Raw genomic sequence first — 27,285 nt, 5'->3', positions numbered from 1 at the left:
ACAGCAGAGTAAGGTTTATAATTGGGGGAAGGGTAATTATAATTCTGTTAGGCAAGAACTGGTAACGTAAAATGGGAACAGATGCTGTCAGGGAAGAGCATTATTGAAATGTGGAGATTGTTTAAGGAATGCATACTGTGTGTGCTCGATATGTTTGTCCCTAGCAGGCAGGGAAGATGCGGTCGAGTGAGGAAGCCTTGGTTCTCAAGAGAGATCGAAAATCTGGTTAAGAAGAAGAAGGATGCTTTTATAAGATTTAGGAAACAAGGATCGGAAAAGACTCCAGTGGGATACAAGTTAGCCAGGAAGGAGCTGAAGAAAGGGCTTAGGAGAGCTATAAGGGGGTATGAGAAAACCTTGGCAGATAGGATCAAGGAGAACTCCAAGACTTTTTACAAGTACGTGAGGAATAAGAGAATGACCAGGGAAAGGGTAGGGCCGATCAAGGATTGTAAAGGGAATTTGTGCACGGAGCCTAAAGAGATAGGAGAGGTCCTTAATGAATACTTTTCTTCGGTATTCACAACTGAGAGGGACCTAGTTGTAGAGGAGGACAGTGTGAAACAGGTTTGTAGGCGAGAGGAGGTTGATGTTAGTAAGGAAGATGTACTAAGAATTTTGAGGAACTTGAAGATAGATAAGTCCCCCGGGCTTGATGGGATTTTTCCAAGGATTCTATGAGAAGCGAGGGAAGAGATCGCAGGACCTTTCGCGATGATCTTTTTGCCCTCACTGTCCATGAGTATAGTGCCGGAAGATTGGAGAGAGGCAAACGTCATTCCCTTGTTCAAAAAAGGGAATAGGGATAACCCCGGAAATTACAGGCCAGTTAGTCTTACATCAGTGGTGGGCAAATTATTGGAAAGGGCTCTGAGAGATAGGATTTATGATCAGTTGGATAGGCACAGTTTGATTTGAGATAGTCAGCATGGATTTGTGAGGGGTAGATCATGCCTCACAAACCTTATTGAATTCTTTGAAGAGGTGACCAAACACATGGATGAAGGTAGAGCAGTGGATGTGGTATACATGGATTTAAGTAAGGCGTTTGATAAGGATCCCCATGATAGGCTCATGCAGAAAGTAAGGAGGCATGGGATAGGGGGAAATGTGGCAGATTGGATTCAGAATTGGCTGATCCTTAGAAGACAAAGGGTGGTAGTGGACGGAAAATATTCAACATGATGCTCAGTTACGAGTGGTGTACCACAAGGATCTTCTGGGTCCTCTTCTATTTGTGATTTTTGTAAATGATTTGGATGTAGGAGTGGAAGGGTGGATTAGTAAATTCGTGGGTGATACGAAGGTGGGTCGAGTTGTGGATAGTGTGGAGGGATGTTCTAGGTTACAAAGGGACATTGATAGGATGCAGAGCTGGGCTGAGAAGTGGCAGATGGAGTTTAACCCTGAAAAGTGTGAGGTGATTCATTTTGGAAGGACAAACTTGAAAGCAGAATACAGGGTTAACGGAAAGATTCTTGGCAGTGTGGAGGAGCAGAGGGATCTTGGGGGTCATGTCCACAGTTCCCTGAAAGCTGCCACCCAGGTAGATAGAGCTGTTAAGAAAGCATATGGTGTGTTACCTTTCATTAATAGAGGGATTGAGTTCAAGTGCCATGAAGTTATGCTCCAGCTATACAAAAGCCTGGTTCGGCCACATCTGGACTATTGTGTCCAGTTCTGGTTGCCTCATTACAGGAAAGATGTGGAAAAGTTGGAAAAGGTGCAGAGGAGATTTACCAGGATGTTGCCTGGAATGATGGGAAGGTCTTACAAGGAAAGGTTGAGAGAGCTAGGGCTTTTCTCTTTAGAATGTCAAAGGATGAGAGGTGACTTGACAGAGGTGTACAAAATGATCAGAGGTATAGATAGAGTGGACAGCCAGAGACGTTTTCCTAGGGTAGAAGTCGCTATTATGAGGGGGCATAGTTTAAAGTGAGTGGAGGTAGATATAGGGGAGACATCAGAGATAGATTCTTTACTCAGGGAGTGGTAGGGGAATGGAATGCATTGCTGGAGAGGGTAGCGGATTTGGCCTCATTAGGGGCATTTAAGTGGCTATTAGATAGGCATATGGATGATAGTATAAGGTATGGGTGGAGGTTAGATAGACCTTAGGTTTAGGGTAAAAGTTTGGCACAACATCATGGGCCGAAGGGCCTGTACTGTGCTGTGCTGTTGTATGTTCTATGTTCTATTGTTGAGGATGAGGACAAGCTCAGCCAAGCAGAGGAGGTTAGTGGTGGGTGGGGATGGTTCAGGTCTTTGCTCCAGGAGGAAGCGGAGAGCCTTTAGACTCTCCTGGTGGGGAATGAACATGTAAAGGGTTTGCATGTCCATGGTAAAGACAAGGTGGCTAGAACCTGCAAACTGGAAGTTTTGAAACCAGTGCAAGGCGTCGGAGGAATCATGGGCAGGGATTGGACCAGGGGAGAGAAGACTGAGTCAAGGTAGGAAGAGATGAGTTCTGTGGGACAGGAGCAGGCTGAAACAATGGGTCTGCCTGGACAGTCCTGTTTGTGGATTTTTGGAAGGAGGTAGAAGCGAGCTGTGCGGCGCTGAGGGACTATCAGTTTGGAAGCATCCTCTGAAATCGGCGAAGGTGCAACACCTGCCTATTTGCCTCCTCCCTCCCCAAGGACCCAAACATACCTTCCAGGTGAAGCAACACTTCATCTGCACATCCCACAATCCAATCGACTGCTCATAATGTGGTTTCCTCTACACTGGGGAAACAAATCGTAGACTGGGGTGACTGCTTTTGCAGAACACCTATGATCGCAAAAAAGACCCTGAGCTACCTGTTACCTGCCACTTCAACACACCACCCTGCTCCCTGGCCAACATCTGTGTATCTGGCTTGCTGTCATGTTCCAGCAGCTAGAAGAACAACAACTCATTTTCCACTTGGGGACCCTGCAGCCTTCCGGACTCAATATCAAATTCAGTAATTTTAGGGCCTAAACTCTCCCCCATGTCCTAGCCCCCTACATCACACACCAGGCCTTGTTATCACCTAGCCTGCCATTACACTCCATCTGTTGTTAGTCACTAACAGTCCCCATTAACAACTATTCACCCTCCCAGCTAGATCGTTATCTCCTTTGTCTGTCCAACTGTTCTTCTCTTGCTTTGGGCTCTATGCTATTGTTTACTCCCTACGCCACCCTCCTCCCTATTTTCTGCATATAAACTGACATTTTCCCAGCTACCATCAGTTCTGAGAAAGGGTTACCAGACCTGAAATTTTAACTCTGATTTTTTTCTTCACGGATGCTGCCAGACCTACTGAGCTTTTCCAGCAACTTCTGTTTTGTTCCCTCTAAAACTTTTCTATTCATGTACCTGTATAAATGTCTTTAAATGCAACTATATCTGCATCTATCACTTCCTCTCGCTGTTCATTTCACATATGCACCATCGTCTGTTTGAAAAGTTGCCCCTCAGGTTCCTTTTAAATCTTTCCCCTCTCACTTTAAACCAATGCCTTCTAGTTCTGAACTCCCCTACCCTAGGGAAAAGACCTTTGCTATTCACCTTATCTACGCCCCTCATGATTTTACAAACCTCTATACAGTCACCCCTCAATCTCCTAGACTCCACGGAAAAAAAGTCCTAGCCTATCCAGCCTATCTTTATAATTCAAACTCTCCAGTCCTGGTAACATCTTCGTAAATCTTTTCTGCATCCTCTCCAATTTAATAATATCCATCTTATAGCAGGACAACCAGAACTGTAAGCAGTACACCAAAAGTGGCCTCACTCATGCCCTGTTCAGCCATAACATGATGTCCCAACTCCGGTACTTAATGCTCAGACCATGAAGGCAAGCGTGCCAAAAACCATCTACACCACCCTGTCTACCTGTGATGCCACTTTCAAGGAACTATATATCTACACCCCTAGGTCTCTTTGTTTGGCAAGATTCTCCAGAGTCCTACCATTAACTATGTAAGTCCTGGCCTGGTTTGTCTTACCAAAATGCAACACTTTGCATTTATCTGAATTAACACCAGCTGACACTCTTCGGCCATTGGCTGATCAAGATTCCATTGTACTCTGAGATAACTTCTTTCACTGGCCACTATACCACCAATTTTGGTATCATCCGCAAACTTACTTGCCAAGCCTCCTATATTCTCATCAAAAACGTTTATATAAGTAACAAACTACAGTGGACCAGCATTGATCCCTGCAGAACACCACTGGTCACAGGTCTCCAGTGCATCAAACAACCCTCTACTACAACTCTCTGTCTCCTCCAGTCAAGCCAATTTTGTATCCAGTTGCCTAGCTCTCCCTGGATCCCAGTGATCTAACTTTACTAAGCAGTCTACCACACAGAACCTTGTCAAAGACCTTACGAAAGTCCAGGTAGACAACGTCTACTGCTTGCCCTCATCTATCTTCTTGGTCATTTTCTCAAAAAACTCAATCAAGTTTTTGAGACACAATTTCTTGTAAATAATCTGATGAGTTGGTTTCCCCACTTGTTGTACATGGGAGTCAAAATCAAATGTAGTATATGTTATCAGATCAACCATGATCTGACTTAACAGCAGGGCAAACTTGATAGGCCGAATGGCCTACTTCTGTTCCTATACCTCACGGTCTTAAGTCAAACAGGGTTTGAAAATGAAAGGAATTGTTATTACTTGGCATAGTAGGTGGAGGAACCAGATGGGGGTGAAATGGTAGCGGGAGAGAAGGGCATGAGATATGATGAAGAGGGAGAATGGAAGAGGAGATGGGGCTGGTGAAGAGATCAGTCATAGTGAAGGAGAGCTGAGGAAGAGAAGGAGGTAAATAAGAGGGTGATAGAGAAGAAGGAAAATGTTTGAGGAGATTAGGTGGAATGGAAGAAAAGGGTATTGGACTGAGAAGATAAATAGCGAGAGGATGGGGACACTGGGAGAGATGGGTTAAGACGCAAAGGAGAATGATGATGTTTATAATAATGGGTGGAAAGACGATGAGAGGTATGTGGGGAAAGGGAGAAAGCTGAAGTAGGAGAAGACCAGAAAGGGTTAATAGAAAGGAGAACCCAGAAGGTTAAAAGATAAAACAGGAAGGGCAGAGAGAGGGAGAGGAAAATTAAAGGAGGAAGGACAGGAAATGGGATTGCATAGGAGAGGTGAGTCGATGGATAATGAGAAAGAAAGGGAGATGGAGGAGATGCACAATAGTGCAATCAACAGAAACCTCTCAGATCAGACACATTCCTGTGTATCAAACATGCTGAGATCTGGTCAAATCATGTAGGCTCTGTTTTGTAATTAAGCTGTTTACAACTCCCAAACATAGAAGGTGTTGGTCACCATTTCAATGGTTTAGTGGGTAATATGTGGAAACAGTGACCCTTATTGAGCCAGGGGACAGCAATGTCCAAATATTAAACATATCAAGAAGGTGGATGAATTGCCTTGTTGGTGTATTTTGGCTAACCAAATGAAATTAATAGTGAAGTGGGAGTCTTCAACATGTTAATGTTTCAAAGCTTGAGTGAGTTCAATCATTTAATGTTAGGATGACTCGACTTTAGCTGACGAGTTCCACATGTGACCATTACTATGTCTTTCAGACGCAATACTTTCTTATGTTGTGCCTACTTGCCAGTGGTAATACATTGGGATATGGGCATACGTGACAAGTACAGCATTTATTACCCATCCCTAATTGCTGTTTAGAATGTAATGCTGAGCCACCTTCGCAGCCTGCTGCAATCCATGTAGTGTAGTTCTACCCACAATACTGTTTGTGATGGAATTCCATGATTTTGACTCAGCAATGATGAAAGAATAGTGATATAGTTTCAAGTCAGGATAATATGTGATTTGAAGGGAGCTTGCAGCTGGTGGGCTTCCCACATTTCAGCTCCGTTTGTCCTCTAAGGTATCAGAGGTTGTGAGTTTAGAAGGTGTTTCCAAAGAAACCCTGGTGTGTTGCTGCAATGCATCTTGTAGATGGTGCAGAGATAGTAGGAACTGCAGATGCTGGAGAATCTGAGACAACAAGGTGCAGAGCTGGATGAACACAGCAGGCGAAGCAGCGTCATAGGAGCAGAAAGGCTGACGTTTCGGGCCTAGACCCTTCATCAGAAATGCTGTGCATTCATCCAGACCTTCAACAACTGCTGCCATCTTCCTTTGTCCTATGACAAATCCAACCAGTGGAGAACCCTCCTCCTGATTCCCATCGACTTCAATTTTGTTAGGGTTTCTTGATGCTACACTTGGTCAAATGTGGCCTTGATGTCAAGTCACTCTCCCCTCATCTCTTTGTTCAGTATTTTTTCTGTCTTTGTTTGGACCAAGGCCATCATGAGTCCTGAAGCCAAGTGACCCTAGCAGACCACAAACTGAGCACTAGTGAACGGATTGTGATGAGTAAGTCAAACTTAGTCAGTAACGCCTTGCATCACATGGCAAATGATAGAGAGCAGACTGATGGGGTGATAATTGGTCAAATTTCATTGACTCTGCTTTTAGCAGACATGATATATTGGGGAAACCTTTCTCCCTGTCAGTTGGATTCCAATGTTGTAGCTATGCTGAAATAGTTTGGCTTGCAGCCAACTCCAGAGCTTAAGTTGTCAGTAGTACGGGCATGCTGTTATGCAGTCATAGAGTCATACAGCATGGAAAAAGACCTTTTGGTCCAACCAATCCATGCCAGCAATAATCACAAACTAAACTCGTCCCATCTGCCTGCATTTGGCCCATATCCCTTCATTTCTTATTCATGTACTTATCCAAATGTCTTTTAAATGTTGCAACTGTACACACATCCACCAGTTCCTCTGGAAGTTCATTCCACTCATGAACCACTCTCTGTGTAAACCAAATTGCCCCCGTGTCTTTTTTACATCTTTCTCCTCCCCCTCTTAAAAATATGCCCCCTAGACTTGAAGCCCCCATTCACCCTATATATGCCCTTCATTATTTTATAGACTTCTATTGGGTCGCCTCTCAATGTTCCATCTACAGTGGAAAATGTCCCAGCCTATCCATCTCTCCTTATAACTCAAACCCTACATTCTTGGCAACGTCCTGGAACATCTCTTCTGAACCCTTTCCAGCTTAATAATATCCTTCCAATGATAGGGCAACCAGAACTGCACACAGTACTCCAGAAGAGGCCTCACCAATGTCCCGTATAATCTCACCGTAACATCCCAACTCCTATACTCAAAGGCCTGAGCAATGAAGGGAAGCATGCTAAACGCCTTCTTAACTACTATCATAGAATCCCTACAGTGTGGAACCAGGCCCTTCGGCCCAACAAGTCCACACCAACCCTTGGAGCATCCCACCCAGACCCATCCCCCTATAACCCGCACACCTCTGAACACTACGGGCAATTTAGCATGGCCAATCCACCTAGCCTGCACATCTTTGGACTGTGGGAGGAAACCGGAGCACCCAGAGGAAACCCACGCAGACACAAGGAGAGTGTGCAAACTCTGCACAGACAGTCACCCAAGGCTGGAATCGAACCCAGGTCCTTGGTGCTGTAAGGTTGCAGTGCTAACCACTGAGCCACCGTGCCGCCCTAGATAAATATTGATATATATATGCGATGCAAACTTCAAACAATTATGTACCTGAACCCCTAGGTCTCTCTGTTCTACAACACTACCTAGGCCCTATTTTTAATTGTATAAATCTTTTGTCTTTGTTTGTTTTACCAAAATGTATTTCCTCACATTTATCCAAATTAAACTCTGTCTGTCACTCTTCAGCCCATTGCCCTAATTGATCAAGATCTCTTTGTAATCTTAGATAACCTTCTTCACTGTCCATCATACCATCAATTTTGGTGTCATCTGCAAACTTACTAACCATGCTTTGTACATTCTCATTTATTTATATAAATGATAAACAAAAGTGGATGCAGCACCGATCCCTGTGGGTCTAGGCCCGAAACGTCAGCCTTCCTGCTCCTCTGATGCTGCTTGGCCTGCTGTGTTCATACAGCTCTACACCTTGTTGTCTCAGATTCTCCAGCATCTACAGTTCCTACTGCTTGTGGAACACTGCTGGTCATAGGCCTCCAGTCTGGAAAACAACCCTTCATCACTACCCTCTGTCTCCTGCCTTTAAGCCAATTTTGTGTCTACTTGGCAAGCTCACCCTGAATCCCACGTGATCTAACTTTACAAATTAGGCTACCATGTGGAACCTTGTCAAAGGCTTTACTAAAGTCCAAGTAAACAATGTCTTCTGATCTGCCCTAATCAATCTTTTTAGTTACTTCCTCAAAAAACCCAATCAAGTTTTTGAGACATGATTTCCCTCGGAGAAACCCATGCTGACTATCCATATTCACTCCTTGCCTCTCCAAATGCATATAAATCTCATCATTCAGAATCACTTCCAACAACTTACCCACAACCAAAGTCAGACTCACAGGTCTTTAACTCCCAGGCCTAATCTTACCCCTTTCTTAAATAAAGGCACAACATTAATCACGCTGCAGTCACTCGGCACCTCACCTGTATTTATGGATAATACAAATATTTCTGCAAGGGACTCATCATTTCCTCCCTAACTTCGCACAAAGTCCTGGGACACACTAGATCAGAATGTGGACATTTGTCCACCTTTATATTTTCTAAAACCTCCAACACTTCATCTTCTGTAATATGAACTGTTTTCAAAACATCAATATTTTTTCCTCTGAGTTCTCTAGCCTCCATTTCTTTCTCCACAATAAAAACTGACATGAAATATTCATTTAATATCTCTCCCTTCCATTAAGGTTCAACATGAAGACAACCTCGTTGATGTTTGTGAGTCCCTAATCTCTCTCTCCAGCTGTTGTCAAGGTCTAGAGCTGTTATGGTATCCAATGTTTTCAGTTGTTTCTTGATATCACTTTAATGAATGGAATTGTCTGGAGATTGTCATCTGTGATGGTGGGGACCTCTGGGAGGTAGAGATGGATCATCCACTCAGCACTTGTGATTGAAAGAGCATGAGTACTCTTTTGTTGAAGGTGACAGGAAGGAGTAAGTTCAAATGCCTGTTATAACCCCTTCTTAGGACAAATTACAGCTTAGATTTTCTAATCAACCTATTCATAGATTTTGCTACACATCTCTGGAGCAGGTGGGACTTGAAGCCTGGTCTTCTGGCTCAGAGATAAGGACATTACCACAAGAACCCTCCAATTTTAAATTAGTTTAAATATTTACTGTCAGCTTCCCTGGTAATTACACAGCATACGATTTTCGCAGTACTGATCCTGGGTTCAGTTATTGGCCAGTTGACCCCAGCTGCAAGAATGCATTTGGAATCAGTTCTGATGAAAAGTCGTGGATCTGAAATGAAGACCCTGTTTCCTTCTGTACAGATGCTGTGAGACCTATCGAGTTTTCCAGCACTTCCTCTTTCTATTCCAGATTTCTAGCATTTGCAGTGTTTTGCTTAAGCATAGCTGTTGGTTGACAACGCCAGGGTTTATTGATCCCCAACGTACACAAGGATACTGCTAAGCCAGATAAAACTGTGTAGCTTAACAAAACACAGTGTCTGTCAGCTTTTCATGGCTTGTCTAATTAGAACCATACTACACATTGGCATGTAGGCTTGGAGGCTTATCTGCTAAGTAGAAAACTTCCAAAAACAGACATATTTTTCCAGGATTTATTACAGAGCCTGAATAGCTAGTCAATCATCTACAGTACCCTGTAGATCTGTGAATCCATCTAGCTCAAGTATCAGATTACTAAGTCTGTTATAATGAATTCACTGGTTTCTGAAATGTCATCACTTGGCATATTATCTTTTTTTTATTTATTCATTTTTGTGGGTGTGGGCATCACTGGTTGACCAGCATTTATTACCCGTCCCTAGGTGCTCTTGAGAAGGTGGTGATGAGCTGCCTTCTTGAACCGCTGCAATCCACCTGCTGTAGGTTGACCCACGATGCCATTAGGGAGGGAATTCCAGGATTTTGAACCAGTGGCAATGAAGGAACAGCGATATATTTCCAAGTCAGGATGGTGAGTGGTTTGGAGGGGAAGTTGAAAGTGGTAGTATTCCCATATATCTGCTGCCCTTGTCCTTCTAGATGGAAGAGGTCTTGGGTTTGGAAGGTGCTGTCTGAGGATCTTTAGTGAATTTCTGCAGTCACCTTGCCTTCAAACATACTGCACTTCCTTTCCTCAAACTGGATACACCCACAAGTACTGTCAGGCTGGCAGTTTTCGGATTTTGATCAAACAATTGTGAAAGATGGTGATCTAGTTCCAAGCTAAGATGGTGTTTGGCTTGGAGTGGGATTGATTACAAACTTTGTTAAATAACTAAAATAACTGCTAAAATATGAATAGAAATTAACAAGTTAAATATTTTGCAGTAACTACACTACTCCTGTTAGTCCTGTTGTAGATAGCAGCAAGGTATTCATTTCACAATGTGCTAACGAAGGGAATAAATGTAATAGATTCTAATATCTTCATCATGATGTGGTTGCACAGCATTTTAGTTAACCAATGATAATTCTATCATTTGTAGTTCATGTTGTAACTCCACAAACAGCACGGTTTTTTTCTCTGTAATTTACAACTCGCTAACATTATGGGAATGGGAACATTTTGGATTTACAATTTCTGCATCTATGATTTCATTAGTTTATTCTTGACTAGACAGCAAAATAGGTAATCTCCTATTTTTAATTGAAAGATTTACTTGAAGAGAAGTGATGATGGTGTTAGTATTTAAGTTAAGTATAAAATGTGGATGTACCTTCCTAGCTTTTGCAAGGAACCAAAATACTGGTTCTACCTTGTCATTTAGTGTGAAGTTGTGAGGAGGATTCACCACATCTGAGAAGGGGATTGCAGAGGACCTGCTGCTCAACAGGATGAACAGCGTCCAACAGAGGGCAGTAGTGAGAAGCAACTGAGAAGCATGCTGGGTGAAGAATTTTGGGAGTGATCATTTTCGACAGGGCTGTGAGGTTAAAGTACAGACTTTGGTGAGCATCAGCCTTTATTGAGGAGACAGGTCAGCATTAAGGTACATCAAGGTAAGGTCTTTTCTTTTAATCCAATAGTTACTAGAGGGGTAGTAATGACAGTTAGTGGAGTAGTGTGCTCCTCCTTTGAGATGTGGGAGATCAGGAAAAAGCCAGAAGTCCCTGACATCTGTGTCTACAAGAAGTATTTCCACCTGCAGCTCCTCTCAGAACACATGGATAAAGTAAGGGTGCGAAAGAGGTCTACCAGGATGTTGCCTGGATTGGAGTGTATAAGCTATAAGGAGAGGTTGCACATTGCTTTCACTAGATCATCAGAGGCTAAGGGCAACCTGAAAGAAGTCAATAAAATTATAAGAGGCATAGACAGAGTGGAGAGTTTGAATCTTTCCCTCGGGGTGGAAATGTCAATTACTAGGGGGCATAGGTTTAAGGTGAAAGGGGGAATGTTTAAAGGAGATATGAGGGGAAAGGTTTTGCACAGAGGGTGGTGCCAGTGGAGATGGTAGAAGTAGATACAATAGGAAAGTTTAAAAGACATTTTGACAGACGTGTGACAGCAGAGAATAGAGGGATATGGACCACATCCAGGCAGATGAGATTAGTTTAGAATGGCGTTATGATCAGCACAGACGTGGTCGGCTGAAGAGTCTGTTCTGCGCTATGCTGTTCTATGTTCTATTTGCTATTCCTTTCTGACTTATGATTCCTGACATTTGTTGTCTTGTACCTTCCCACCACCACTCCCCTCTGCCAACTCCACCAAATGAACATTATTAATCTGTTTTCTTTCATCCTGAACATCAATCATGGGTACATTTGAATCTAGCGCAATCCTATCTTTCCCAATCTGTTCACATATGTAATTTCAGTAAAGGTTATTTGATAATAATTAAGAGTGGATGTCAAGGTCTTATTTTTCTTTTTCATCGTAACCCACAGCATTAAATATATAAAGATTAAGACACTATTAAAAATTATAATAGAGGAGCAGGTTAATCATAAGTCATCCTGGGCATGGTTTTGCTTTAATTGGACTTTCCACTGAAATATTTCAGCAGAATTAATTTGACTTTAAGGTATCAACAGCTTCAGATTCTGCAAAATATCTGTAGGGATAATATTTGCTGCTTTGCAATTAAGTCAAATGAGTTTCAAGGCATCGATCACAACCATGGCTGGATATTACATAACCCCACCAGGCTGTTTTCAGGCATGGCATGGAAAATTGCTTAGATACCCACTCTGCCACTTTCCCAACCACCGACACATTTTTGAAGTTTTCCTGAAAGCTTTTGATAATTACTTCAATTTGAGAATCAATAATTCTAGAACAAGATTTAGTGGAAGAGGTCCCTCTTCCATGAAAATTACTGATAATTCCATTAATTTACCAATTAGTGTAAAACTGAATGCGGAGTCTTGAAATCAGAATTCATAACTTAGTCAGTTTTATTACTGTCCAAGAAAGATTTAACTTTGGATAATACTGTTCAAATCAGGCTGGAAATAGAACTCAGAAAGACTCATAGAACGATCCTGGGAGAAGATCAACACTAACTCAAGAAGGCAACAGATGCTATCCAATTTATATAGTATAGACACTGTAGAGAGACGTGTGACAAAGCTACACCAAAAATAAGACTTGATGCTAAAAATCAATGACCACAAAGTGAGACAACTAGGGCTCATTGACATAGGCAAGGCTTGACCTTCACTAAGGAATGCTACATTTGTAAAACTGCAGATTACTTACAGAAGATTTGCAGAAGGAAGATACAGTTTCAGTACAGAGGAAGTACGGGTGGTAGACTCCATAAAGAACATCAATTACTCTTGGAAATTATACTTGCACTTGACGAAATACCTCAATTGGAGAACATATCTAGGGCATTCCTAGGGGAATTAACTAATTCAGATAAGCCTGGAGACAAAATTGTCTAAGGCAGTGGATATCCTGTTGATTTTATGCTTGATACAGGAACAAATGTTACTGTCCTATCAAACCAGCTACCAAAGTGCGAACAAGATTGTTGTCATAGGTGTTGAATTACTGCAAGTAGCACTACACTGCAACACACATAGCAGAGTTGAAAGTGTGTACATTTTTTGCAATCACTTTTGAGCCTGTGTGCACCTCTCAACCTCAATCTCTTCAGAAGAGTTGGAGGAGGTCAATGATATCCAGAGAACAACTGATCCAGGAGCTGTCGGGCGATTGGTCCAGGGATATATCCTTATTGATCAACCAATCAAGAGACAATTGGGAGAAGGCTTATTTGGCCTTCCAAGACTCATGACAGAACACAAACAAAGGAAACAATCAAAGGAGATCAGTTATTTCATCATAAGAAAGGCAACATAATGGAATTCACATACTTCACAGCAATAGCAGAAATATTCAATCTTTTGTCTTCTAAAACCGAATAGTCTATGCCAATGAATGACAGTATACCGAGTGAGTAACAACCTTTTAGTGAGATGACTGAGAGTCCAAAAGAGAATTACTTCATCAGTCAAACAACCACAACAGGTGACCGAAGACATCTGCTTGATCAATAACTTGGGGGAGATAAGCTGCATATAGATCCTTGACAGTCAGACCAACATCTACAATCCAGAAAAGAAGAGAAAACTGTCTGGTTTAAACATTCACAATACTTGAAAAAAGTCCACCTTTTCCAATTGGAAAGCAATTGCCTGCTCCAGAAATCCAGGTTGCTCCAAGGAAGAAAGTATTTATTTCAGCAGTGCAGCTGTCTTCCAATAAGGAAATTCAGGAAATTATATACTCCAGACAAAGTAATGGGCCTATTAATGATATCTACAAAGAATGCCATACTCCCTGAAGAATATCTTGGAGATAAAAGACTCTCCAATGGAAAAAAATGATCCACTAATCAGAGCCAGGGTCAACAGTCCTCAAGTGAAAGGCCTACCATTCTTCCAAACGTGAAGAAAATGTGTACTGAGAGAACTGTGGAAAATTTAGACTGTCCTCATTTGTAAAGTCAGAGATTTGGGACAGAAATAGGTAGAGATAAATAACTCATATTCCGCTTGGGAACCCTGCAGCCCAATGGTATCAATGTGGATTTCACAAGTTTCAAAATCTCCCCTCCCCCCCACCGCATCCCAAAACCAGTCCAACTCGTCCCTGCCTCCCTAACCTGTTCTTCCTCCCACCTATCCCCTCCTCCCACCCCAAGCCGCACCTCCATCTCCTACCGACCAACCTCGTCCCACCCCCTTGACCTGTCCGTCCTCCCTGGACTGACCTATCCCCTTCCTAACTCCCTACCTACACTCACCTTTCCTGGCCCCATCCCCGCCTCTTCGACCTGTTTGTTTCCTCTCCACCTATCCTCTCCTCTATCCCTCTTCTATCCGCCTCCCACTCTCTCCCTATTTATTTCAAAACCCCCTTCCCCTCCCCCTTTTCTGATGAAGGGTCTAGGCCCGAAACGTCAGCCTCTCTGCTCCTATGATGCTGCTTGGCCTGCTGTGTTCATCCAGCCCTGCACCTTGTTGTCAGAGATAAATGTAGTATGGTTATATACATGATTATACAATTGCTTAATGATGGGGGAAAATTCTTGGGTGTAAATGGGAAGGGAATGTTGAGACCATCACTATAGTTCTTTTATTTTTCTTATTTTTGGTTTGGTATTGTGAGTTAAAGAGATTTGAGCTTTGAGCAGCAACTTGTTTTAAGAAAGAAATGGGGAGAGAACGAAAGACAAACATTAGCAGTTGGGAGCTGGCCTGGAAAGATAATGCAGGTAAATTACTGTTCTAAGGAAACAGTAGGTGAACTGGAACTGAGATGTTGCTATACTCAGGGACTGGCAGCTGGTTGGATTTTGATTTTTTTAATCAAGGGAGGACTGGTGTTAGCCAACCAATGACAGTGAATCTTGAAAAAAGATGAGTTAACTGGCTTTGGCTGGGTTTTTTGCAGGAGGCAGTTTTATTTTGGAAGCTTCCAGACTGGGGTTGTTTTTGGTTTTTGCTCTCTCTAGCTATTCTTCAGTTATTAACTTGTTGAAAGTTCTGAGAAAATAATCCCAGTCTGTAAGAAATGAGTCAAAAGTCTCCAGAGCTCTGTGGAAGCTATTTGCATTAATGGGTAACTTTGGAATTCGAGCAAGATATATAGTCTTACGTATCGGTAATACATTATTGAAGGATTTCATGAAGGCCTGATATTTATAATTGAAAGAGTTATTGAACTGGCAAGTTATGATTCTTTCAGTTTCTTTTTCAATTTATCCCCTTAACTATGTGTAGGTATTTATGATTAAAGAAGATTGGGCTTCAATCGTAGATATTAATTAGACTGCCGTGTTGTTTATCTGTGTTCTGCTAAAGTTACATTCTTAATAATAAATTGTTATTTTTTGCTTAAGTTATAAACCTGCTGTCCATGATCAGTTATTTGTGAAGTCTAGTTCGGAACAATTGAGCAATTTTGAGGGCTATTGAATGTTTTAATTTCATGGTTACAAATTCAGTGATAGTGAAGTTGATTTGGTTTGGTTTGCTATTCTCTGTGTTGCAAAAAAATGGTTCTGAATGGATTATTGCCCGTAATACATTTGCTCCACCCATTCTACTGATGTCACAAGCAGTCAATGCATGGAGCCAAGGAGTTCTATGCTTGCTATTGGAGGAGCAGGCGCTATTTGTACTGGCTCAGTAAGATTTTAGTACTTATACCTGACCAAATGTATGTATTACTATCATACAATAAACCTTATCATGTAAGAACAGTGTCTCTTCTGCAGATACTCCATGGTCTTTTTTTAAAAATTCAGTCATGGGATGAGAATGTTGCTTATTGTCCAGAGATGTCCGAGTCAAATCTAGGTCAGACCAGGTAAGGATGGCAATTTCCTTCACTAAAGAACATTACAATTTTTAAATTGAATTCAAATTCCACCATCTGTTGCGGTGGGATTTGAACCCAGGTTCCCAGAATATTACTGAAAACAACAAATGCTGGAGATCACAGTGGGTCAGACAGCATCCATGGAGAGAGAGTAAGCTAACATTTCAAGTTTAGATGACTCTTCAGTTTGTTATTTTCAGTTCAGATTCCAGCATCTGCAGTAATTTGTTCCCCCACAATATTACCTGGGTTTCTGGATTAACCGTCCAGCGATAATACCATTAGGCCACTACCTCTCTTATTCTTTACCTTCTTCTTGTCATTAGATTATCCCAGGACAAAGGGGTATTGGTGGCAGCAAACTACCTCAAACAGATGGAGGTGGCAGATACCAGAAGGTGCCAGGAATGGTCATCTGGGAAGATACCACACTTAGGTGTGTGTTTCGTGAGTAACTAAACTACCTATAAAGCAGGAATGGAATTATGTTTCTAGATTGACCTTTCTTGCAAATCCCTCCTAACCACACACACCGGCACCCGCTCCTCGCCATATCCATGATGTTCCAGTCGATACATGTCTCAGTCATCCATTTCCCAGCCTTAAGATATTATTATAAAGTCCAGATCAGATAAAGTCTCAGTTGTTATCGTGGCGTACCTTAATTAAAAAACAACTAACTGCTTTCCCGTTCGTACTAAAGTTTAGCAGTACAAAATGCTGCAATTTTTGCAGCATTGTAAGTCCCTGCTGTGGTTTAAGGCAGTTTTGTATTAGTCAATGAAATCTCCACCGTGAGCTTCAACTGGAAATGTCGTGTAAGACAACTCGCGTCTATGCCGCAACTCCTGTGAATCAGCATGATCGAGCCGCAGGGTTCAAGAGCATCTCCTCCATTCATTGATACAGCGTGGACATCCTGCTGGAAACCTCAGTTAGCAGGAGCATACCAAAACCACGCAGGAGCCGGGGGGGCGTGGGACACCTCAGACCAAATCTCCCCCTCACTCCAGTAAATGGGGAGCTAAAGCGTCAGTCGGCAAACAAGCAGGGTTTGTTTTACTCGTAGAAGATGTAAACAAAACTCATACCTGATTTGTTTTCGTAAACTGAAGGCGCTGTTTGTGGCTTATGTTCTGAGTGTGTGCTTTGCACCCCTGCGAGTGGAATGGGCGCGCTCTCTCTGTTTCAATCAGCCCAGCTGTGAAGTGTTACATTGTTGCATTGTGCTTCTGAACTGTGTCCATTTCACATCGTCCTTACATCGGGACATGCTTCATACAAGACAACCAAGGCATAGGCAAGACTGCGTTTGATCTTTTAACAAGGTAAAGTGCAGCGCTGGAAAGAAATACCTTAGGCGTGTAATCTCCTATGCGGAAGATAACGGTTTTATTTTTGTGAACGCTAACAATCTGCGCTTAAACCGGACGGCAATTGTAACGTTATCTGTCGCGATTTTCTGGGCAGCCTTTATAACGTATCAGATCACGCTAATTTACTTACGACGACCTTCAATGCTAATTATTCTTGGGTGTATATGTATGTGTGTAACACATCACACTGGTTCACCTTTACTTTCAGTGAAACTGAACGCGGTTTAAGTAGATTTGCATATACTTTTAAGAGCCGTGATCTGAACTAATACTGTATGCTGGATGAATGGATATTGCTGGAAGTTCAATTATCCGAGGTATTTCGCTACGGGGGGTGAAGTTATTAGATCGACGATTTATGATTGTAGGAAGAACGTCTTGGTTGTTTTAACATGAAACAATTACCATATTTCTAATTCTAGCACGAAGTTGATCCTTCCTTAGAACAACTTAGTTTTCCTCCATACCATCTCTCACTTCTGATCTGGTAAGCCGAAATTCAATTGTTATGAAATGAGTTGTTGTCTTTCTGTGGTTATTTGCATTGCTGGGGATTTGCAGGGATAAATCTCTTGAGTACAGCCCGTTAATCAGGCAGCGGTAAATCCCTTGCCCCAAGCGAGTGATCTTGAACCACTGCTGTCTCACTGGTCCAGTCTTGCGTTGAATTAACAGATACAATTCTATTCTTACAGACTCACTCTATTGTGTTCACTGTAGATACAAAGAAGGGTTATTTGCATATTTTGGGGGAATAAAAGGTCAACTGGATGTTATTTGATTCAAGTTTTTCAAATTGAAAGAAGCCTTGGGTTTGTCATTTTTGGGATATTGAGTTCTATGAATTGGATCATGCAAAATATCCACTTTGATTTTGTATTTCTGGCTAATGTCAGAATTAGTGTGGTTGGTATTCCATTGTCTTGCTGCAAGAATAACTGACCTCTGCATAAGTTATGGTTCCATTTTATTCTGCTAATTTCAAGTTGATGTAAAATGGCTTTGGGCGCACATCAATGCAACTTTTAACTATGAAGAGCATCAAAGCTTTTGAGGTGTGAGTCCCTGTGCAAAGATCTGTGTAGCTCGGGTCTGATCTCCTAGTGGTGTGCAGTATCCATTCCACCTCTTGGGATTTCGACGATGCTCGTCAATGGTTAGATGAAATCCAACATGTTCTGCTGTGCCAGCTCTGTTGCTGCAATCTACTTATCAATTTCAAGCAATCAACAATCTCTATCTCTCTCAGTTTGTAATTCACATATTCCTCCCATTAAGAGCAACGTGAAATTTGGATCACTGAAAATTTTGCCCAGATTAATTTTTCCAGTCCAATAGTTAGATCCAGAAGTCCATCTGATTTGAGGACTTATCTGTACCAAGGTAATTTGTTATAAAGAGCAACATGTTTGTCTGTCTTCAGCACCTGTGGTGTTGTTTGTTGTCAGGTTTGCTTATACTCTACAGTGCATAATATTGATATTTATTTTTCATTTATTAATTTTCATTCATTAATGTATTACAAATCAAAACCAAAAAAACTTTCAATTATGTAGCACCTACAACTTGGAAACAATGTCCCAAGGCCTTTATATGTATAATCAAGGTTCTCATGGCACGGAATTTCTAAGCAGCAAAATCAATCAGTTCTGCTGCATTTTCACTTTCACTGTAATGAAACAATGATTTTTTTTGAATAAAATGTCACTTTTTTTGGCTTTGTATTGGTACAAATGACTTCCTGACTTTTAAGCAGGCTATCTAAGGGATGTGGAAAGAAAGGTATATCTTCAGCAAGTTGAAAAAAAAACTTGGGGATAGGCGATCAATTCCATCCACGCCCCAAGGCAATCACAGGATGTTTGCCTTCCCTTTTAGTTGGGAACAGACATATGTCTGTACATAGATTGGTAACCGTGCATATGGACTGCTCTACAATGAACAAAATAATTTGATAATGTGAGTTTGGGTAACCAGTTTATACACATTCAAATTAGTAACTGACGGCTTAAATAATGAAATTAAAGAAATAGCTTATTCTCAATGTAAGTTTCAAGAACCATATTCAATGAAAATAGATTGAAATAGAAGATAATTTGAAGTGAATTCAAAACCTATGATCTAATCAATCTTAGACCTTGCCTTCCTGATTTCCAGGAATCTTTAAGGTACTTTGTTTTTTTGATGCATTGTTGATGCTTGAAAAATGCTTAGTGACATTAAGCATAAATATATTTTTAATGATGTTTATCATCACGATTCATTGCATTTTTATATTGAGAATAATTAATACCCAGGAGCGATTACAAGGCAACAATCGATGTGGAGTTCACATGACAACAAACCATAAGAGCACAGTTCAAGTGATTTATAACCACAGTCTTGAATTACTCCCAGGTCTGTTTGTTTTTAATAGCATACTGTACAGTTGTATTGCATTTTGGCTCCATTTACTTGGGTGTGATTGCTATTTCTATATGGTACTCAAATAGTGCACTTCGTGTAACTAATGTATGAGCTTAGCCACACAAAACATTAGTGATTTCAATGTGATCACTGCAAGTTTCTGAAGTGGCAATTTTGCAGTTAATTACTGAGAAATAATATAGGAATTATATATCAAAAAAACATCAAGTCACCTGAGGAAGCCATCATTCTTTTAAATGTAACATTTAACTTTCCACACATAGTCCTGGCTTAAATTCATTGTCTTCGATGCTGTTTATTCTTACAGTAGACTTGAAGCACATATTAATCATTTTGCTCCTTCCTGTTTCTGAAGGAATGATATTGCATCTCCTTTAATTTAACTCTTTATTAATATGTGTGGTGAATGTTGGTTCACTGTTCAATAGAATAATAATTCATGGACAATTAACAATGTGTATGTTCAAATTATTGCTGACATTGTTAGCCAAGTTTAGCACATACAGACTAGACTAAAATCGAGAAATCATTTGTCTCCCACAACAAAAATGAGAAGAGAGCTAACCTCCCAGTGGGTTATCGCAGCGTATGATGTTCTTGGGAGTGGTAGTCATGTGGTCGTATGAATAGTGTAAGGCAGGATCACATTCGTTCCTGTATTTTCCACAGATTCTAGCTCGTCAAAGCAGAGATATAAGTGTGGATTAAAATGGAGCTCAACTTATACATAACAGATTTTTTAAATTTAAAATGGGTCAGCCTAACAGTAGGTCAATCTCTGTATTGGACCCAAAATGGTTTTGAAAAAATTCGTGTATCAAATATTTAATGAAAGAAAAAGACATGTCCCTAGATAAGGGCTCTGTCTGTTCCATCTGTTAAATCTGTCAAACACATTCCAAATGTGGTATTTATACAAACGATGAATATTAATCTGCTGTCCAGTGACATTCAATTGGATTTCAACACAAATTTGCATGTAGTCTCTGATATGGACAAGTCTAAACTAAAATATCCCGTCAGTGAGAATCTGCAATAATTTTACTATGTAACTGAAAATAGTCCACACTGCTCACGTATATAAGAGATCAGCTTTATTCTGTGAAAACATTCTTCATTTCAGTGGGAATTCATATTTACACATGTTTAAATGCTTAAAGAATCAGGAAACTTGTGTGGTTGGTAATGACATTTATTGTATTGTAGAAGTATGGAACTGGTGGGACATGTTTTTCCATCCAAACATCCCGTTAACTAGGAGACCATAATATTACAGACAATCAAAGGTGGTGGAGACCCATTAACCAGGTTTACATTCTTTTATTTGTATAATGTGTGTTTCCAGTGATCCACAGGGCAGGTTTCCACTTGAATCAGACAAGTATTTGATTGCAATATGAAAATATGTAATGGGCAGAGGAGCATTGCAGTGGTTTCATAACATGCGCTTCATTTCATTCCAGTCCTTAGTTTTCATTCCAACTTTTGTATCAACTTTTGCTTATGCGAGGTGAACAATCAGTGCTGTTGAGTTGCATATGGAAATAAATTTGATGTTAACAATTTTGAAGCCTTTTTTTGCGTAGTTTAAGTTTCTTAATTAACATTCTTGTAAACCATCATGTCAACCAGTATCGGTCTTTATTCTGCCTCCAACACCTTACCTGGCCTGCTGGCAGGGATGTGCAGGCCTGATTTAGCCACCTTTGCTAGATGATTTTTCAGAAATATCCCAGTTATGGCACAAAAGGCATATGCCAGGGTGGTCAGCGCTCCAATAAAACCAGATTGACTGTCTGTACAAAAATAATAATTACACCTATCAAGCAATGAATAATCACAAGCTTCGTGACATTGAAGGCACACATTTTAAAATTGTTCCACCTGCTTTCAGGTAAAATGGACATAGCATTGACAGTGACTGTACCTATGGGTCATGGTCTCTGAAAAGACTATGCCATGATCCAAGCTGCATTCTTCACCTAAGCAGATAATGACAAAGAAGCCTCACACAATATAACACTCCTTGCAACTTATTTTATGGAGCGCCACATCCAATTTAGCAGCCAGTGGACTAGGTGTGCAGCCACAGAAAAGGCAGCCCAGCAATTGGTATTGTTTCTTTTGATCTTTACCCGTCACATTTTAATTCCTGTCCTTTTCAATTGTAAGGGACTGCTAACCGATGGAAAAAAACTGTTGACCCTTTCTAAAGCCTTCCAGAACTTTAACCCCTGCCCTACCTACTAATTGTCCTCATTCCTTTAAACTACCTTGTTATATATTTCTCCCACTACCCTGCATTCTTATCCTGTATTTAGACCTGCAGCGTATTATGGTAATGGGGTAATCTACAGAATATGAATGCTTTTAGCACATTATCATTCTAGATAATGGATTACACTATTTTTTATTACTTCAGTTCTAGCTTAGTCTTGGGTCCCGTAAGTTTATAGGAGACAAACGTATTGTGGACATTTGCTGTTTGCGATTCATCACCAAACGCCCAACCCCCAGTGTACAGTAGGCCCTGCTGTTCCTGACCAAAACTGTTCACTCTTCCAGGATCATTCTGCAAAGTGAAAATAACTGCACCTTTCCCCACCCCCATTCCCAGTTTCTTTACACCACTGCAAATAGTCCTCTGAAATGGTTCCCATGTGCCTCTGAACTTGTGTCCAATGAAAACTATCAAAAGTTTGTGAATGGACTGCATTGTCGCTGAAATTGGCATTCTCTGATCAGTTGCTTTAGCTGTTTCCCTCCTTTTACCTAGTTCACCAGGCCAAACAATCCCATTCCCTAGCCCTGAACTTACATCCTGCTCTAGTTTATTTCCTATTTCTCACTCATGCCCACTACATGCACATTTTGTCTGTGAGACTTGCCTCATGCATCCTTAGCCTGATTTTGCCTAACTATTTTGATCACAAAGATTTCTTTCTTGGCCCCAAAGCTAATGAGCAGAATTTAATACAGGCACTGAAAGTCTCATCTGCTGGCCGAAGAGCGAGGAAGAACCCTGTATCACCTCCATTTGGGCACTTAATACACAGGTCTTTCCTAAACAGGCAGTGGTGGGCTTTCCCTTGGATTAAGGATCCCAGGGACAGATATCCTTTTCCTCTGAGAGCTGCTGCCCAATTAGAGGCTAGGGGCACATCCTCACAGGCAGTGCTCCTGGGAGCAGTGGCACAAGTGAGTGAGGACAAGATAGGGTTGCAGCAGGGTGTCACTGACTGGATAGGGCGATTTAGTGATGTCAGATTAAAGGGCAGGTAGGTAGCTCTGAGTGAGACCACACTTCATTCCACTTTGTATGTCTGGGTCCTCTAATGAATGCCTCTCTCTTGGGAGCCTGCAATATGGGATTTGCTTTTCTGGCACTGGTGGCCACTTCACCCACCATGGAGATCCCACCTCAGCTGGTTGGATAAGATCTGTAGGTGGACATTACTTACACACAAGGGCCCTATTGGATAGTGAGATGGGAAGGCTGTCCTTGAGCCTTCCTTGCCTGAACTTAGTAGCAGCAGATGCAAGAAGGTGGTGTGGTTCCCACTCTGCACCATCTGACCCAATCCAATGACCCTGTCTCCAAACTCGGATAAGGAGAGGGGATTAAATTCCACGCAGCATTTTGGGTCAAAAACATCCATGGCATTTTGTTTTTGAATCTCTCCTCTGTCGTGCTTCCGGAATGGGGTTGCCTTGCTTACTTCCAATCTTATCTATCCGGACATGGCCAGGGATCACCTGAATGATTTATATTCCCACTGCTGCATTGTTGTCCCTGCCCTCCCTTTAGGATCTGCACGTGGTCCCTCTTCTATTTCTGATCTGGCAAAACAATGCAAATATGTATGTCAGGTTCCACGTCTATATTGATGACACCCAGCTCTGTTCTCACATCCTCTCTCAACAACTCCACTGTCCTTGACATGTCACAATCTTAGCTCAATATCCATTCCCAGAAGTACATATACTTTCTATTGAAAGGCAAAGGCGTAGTCTTTGGCCTTCACCACTCACTCCATCTTCCTTTTTGGTCACTGCCTGTGTCTGAACCAGATTATTTGCAACTTAGGTGTCACTTTTAATGCTCAGTTGAGCTTCTGACTTCTTATTTTCTTCACCGTCAGGGCTACTTACCCCCACCCTGCTCCAACTCATCTGCTACAAGAGCCCTCATTCATCTCTCTGTTACCTCAGGCATGACTATCACCTGGTCAGCCTTCAATCTTCTACATAAACATTATTTCATCCAAAATCTTGATACGGATTTGGACCAACTCCAATTCACCCATCACCACTGTGCTTGTTGACGTAGACTGTCTTTTGCTTTGGCAACGGCTCTGGTTTAAAATACACAATTTTGTTTGCAAAGTCCTCCATTGCCTTGCCCCCATCCCCTACCCAACCCCCTGCAAGCTGTACAACCTTCTGAGTTCTCTACATTTCTCCTCCCATGCTGTCCTCTTGTGCGTTCCAAATTTTAAATGTTCTGTCATTGACAGGTATACCTTCAGCTGCCTGGGGCCTAAGCTCTCTCCTTTTTAAAAACTCCCCTTACATCTTACTGCCTTTACCTTTAGCATCTCTTGTGGTTAAGGGTAAAACTTTGGTGGTTGAAATTTCTGTGAAGCACCTTGGAACATTTGATGAAGTTAGAGACATTAGATAAATGCAAGTTTTCATTTTTAAGACGCAGTTCATTTATGTTGTAAGAAGAACTGGAGCTGGATCGATCCTCCCATTTTCTGAGATTTACTTCCAAGCATATCTATTAGTATTAAATGATTTTCATAACTGACGTTGACTGTGAAATCATTAACGTTGTGTGATATTTTTTAGCATCATATACATGCAATTAATAACACATGTTATCCTAGTAGGTCTTGCATGTACAATGTGACTAGACTGAGCTGCACAGTGATACCAGCCTGCATGCTGACCCTTTTTCTGATAGCTAATGTGTGGGCACTGGGAGAACCATTAGCATGTCTATCACTTCAGTTGAACTGCTGACAGGCAGTACCTGCTGGGTTACGCAGTGACAGAGCAAGTTTAACACTTGGTATTAATGATGATTTTCCTCCATGCAGTATAGCATACTTTAATATTAAAAAAATCATTTAAAAATAAAATACAACATGAGTAATTTTTTAAAATGCCAGTTCTTTTTTAATCAAGGGTCTGCAATTAATATTATCAATTCCATTTATTCATCCATTAGTTTAGCTCACTTATCTTTATGCATGCCCCAATATTCCTATCGCTGGGTTTTTGGGCTCAGGACACTGAATCAACCTGGGCTACAGTTCTATCAATGCTGGCAGCCTTTCAGAACCTCACCCAATTGGTCAATTTCAAATCAATGTGTTGTAGGCTTTTTAAGCATGGAGGCAGTGTGATTGAGCCTGACCAACTCTTCACCTAAAATTCACACCGGTGATTTTCTGCATGACTCGCTGGTTTATCAGCATGTCCTGGCTGTTTGCCTCTCTTTCTCTTTTTTTCTTAACGTGGGAACACTGAGTAAAAACCAAAACAACTGCGGATGCTGTAAATCAGGAACAAAAACAGAAGTTGCTGGAAAAGCTCAGCAGGTCTGCCAGCATCTGTCAAGAAAAAATCAGAGTTAATGTTTCGGGTTCAATGACCTTTTCTCAGTGCCCAAAATGTTAACTCTGATCTTTTTCTTCATAGGTGCTGCCAGATCTGCTGAGGTTTTCCAGCAACTTCTGTTTTTGTTCCTGGGAATACTGAGACCCATTGCAATGTTTGTGTTCCTGTTGTGATGTCTTTCTTGGCAGTCGACCACTGGATTTTGCTGTCTTGTATACTATCAGTACCATGTTATGGGGTGTGTTTTCCCTTTTGAAACGTGGAAGAATTTCATGTCCTGGTTTTCATGGAAAACCAAGAGAGGAGCTGACCAGTTAGGAAGACCATGGGTAAGATTTCCTACTGTGTTTCATAAGCACTGCTTTGTAGGTAATAGGAGCAGGAGAAGGCGATTTGACCACTTAAGTCAGCTCTGTCACTCACTAAAATCATGGCTGATCTAGTTGTGGTCTTAATAGACTTTCCTGCCGTTAACCTTTGACTCCTGAGCAGATAAGAATATGTTTATGGGCTTTGAATTCCATAAGTGGGAAATACCAGGGCATACCTACTTTAAAGGCTGTTCTATCCAATGTTCTATGTGTGTTGCAAACCTCATTGGCCAGGGCTATATTGCTCTATAGTCTGATTATATTTGTCTTGATGCATTGTGAAAGCAACCTTTGTAATGAGGCTAGAGAACATCATTAGTTCTTTGATCGTTAGATATAGGAGATATAGATATAGGAGGACGTCTTGTAAGACAGTCACGCACCAAAGGGTTGAGATGATGTGAAAAGTGAAGAAATGATGTGCCCTCAAAATACTCAGCAATCTGCATCCTATATGGCTGCAAATTGTGAGGAAGTGATGTATTTGGCAATTGTCAAAATTAAAGGCTGTCCCATTAGCTTTGAATGTGTATCTGGTGATGGAGATCCAGGATTTTCAATATAGATGCCTGCTGGAACATTCAAGCAAGCCAAAATTGAATAGCAATAAGATCAGTTCAGCTGTGAAGCCTTCCACAGTAAAATTCTCTGCTACATGTGAAGTTTGGGTATTTTAATTCTAGTGCTTTGGGGGCAGTGTCAGTTCAGTGGAACTGTAGACCTGCATCAACATTGGCAAAAAATAAGGAAAAAAGTCTGAAAAAATACTTGAACTAAATTGTGCAAAAATGGAGTATTCAACTCTACTTGGACATCAACAATCATAGCATCTCAAATGAAACTGAACAGAAATTAAACACATTTTATTTTAGGGTTAACTAAACAACTTCCTCTTTTAAAAAGCAAATGTAATCTGTGAGCAACAGCTAAATGGGACAATTTATGACCTGGTGTACTATTTAAAGATCGATGATGACTATTTTTTGCTGGAGCCCTGATGAGTGTACATGATGAATCTATAATTTATTCCTAAAATAGCTGACCCTCACACTGGGAGGTAAACTTCAAGCTGGAGAATGAAGAGGTTCTCTGTTTTTATGGAGTAAAACCTCAGCTTGTTCTAGCATTATACTTGAGGGATATGTTTCACTGAAGAATGGTATTCAATGCCTAATTTATCCTGAAAACACTTACTCGTCTAATCTTGTTTTTCAGTTGGAATATACAACTATTTTAAAGCACTAAACTATATGATAGAAGGTTCTGGTGCCTGTAATAATAACAAATACAGCATTTCTTTTTTAATGGATAGTTACAACCAAGTTAGAGGTGAACTGATGGCCTTCCTTTTCTCACTCCACCTGGTTACAAAAAGGTTTAAATAAAACAAAAGGTGATATTGTCAATTAATAACTCCGTATTAGAAAATGAGTCAGCTATGTTCCTTAAGAAATAGATAACTTGTTTATTGCAAACAAAACCTACTCAAATAAGGATGATAAGATTTATTTAATGAAGTGCTTAAATTGTGCAAATATAAACAACTACCCTACTTGAAAACTCACACACACACACACACACACACACACACACACACACACACACACAC

General features: G+C 41.1%; 1 protein-coding gene across 4 annotated transcripts in view; it reads left to right on the top strand.

The window, feature by feature from the left end:
- The first annotated feature begins 10,946 nt into the window (after positions 1 to 10,946).
- Positions 10,947 to 27,285, top strand: part of LOC109911371 (hippocalcin-like protein 1) — a 137,705-nt gene continuing 121,366 nt past the window's right edge. The window contains exons 1-4 of one of the 4 annotated variants that reach the window (XM_048613291.1): positions 10,947 to 11,034; positions 15,771 to 15,862; positions 16,201 to 16,310; positions 17,673 to 17,737. The gene's annotated coding sequence lies outside the window, so the exon portion shown is untranslated. Of the gene's footprint in view, positions 11,035 to 15,770; positions 15,863 to 16,200; positions 16,311 to 17,101; positions 17,203 to 17,441; positions 17,568 to 17,672; positions 17,738 to 27,285 lie in introns of those variants that run through there. The other 3 variants (XM_048613290.1, XM_048613289.1, XM_048613292.1) reach the window with 3 other exon arrangements.

The sequence above is a fragment of the Rhincodon typus genome, chromosome 27 (assembly GCF_021869965.1).
Source record: "Rhincodon typus isolate 14 chromosome 27, sRhiTyp1.1, whole genome shotgun sequence".
NCBI classification, from domain to species: domain Eukaryota; kingdom Metazoa; phylum Chordata; class Chondrichthyes; order Orectolobiformes; family Rhincodontidae; genus Rhincodon; species Rhincodon typus.
Note: the sequence above shows the minus strand (reverse complement) of the source record. Positions and strands in the feature narration are given on the sequence as shown.